Here is a 294-nt window from a genome sequence, read left to right as displayed (position 1 = left end):
TTTCATTCCATTTGGTCAATAAACCTGATTAACAGCATGTAAATAGCGATCCCCATGCGAACACAACAACGACACCGCACATGCTTGGAACACAGATCTATTTCTACCTTCGCTCATGAAGAATGTTTAAATACGAAACTAACACGCTATAACAACACAAACACAGAAACATGTTTCTGGTTATGGAGAGAATTCGGAAAGGAAAGAGAAAGACGATGACTGAGTTACTAAATTAATAAATGAGATTGCTCATCTGTCTACATAATTGTCTATCTGTCTACATAATTGTTCCCA

The sequence above is a fragment of the Penaeus monodon genome, chromosome 19 (assembly GCF_015228065.2).
Source record: "Penaeus monodon isolate SGIC_2016 chromosome 19, NSTDA_Pmon_1, whole genome shotgun sequence".
Classification (NCBI taxonomy): Eukaryota; Metazoa; Arthropoda; class Malacostraca; order Decapoda; family Penaeidae; genus Penaeus; species Penaeus monodon.
The sequence above is the reverse complement of the archived record's forward strand: the minus strand, read 5'-3'. Positions refer to the sequence as shown.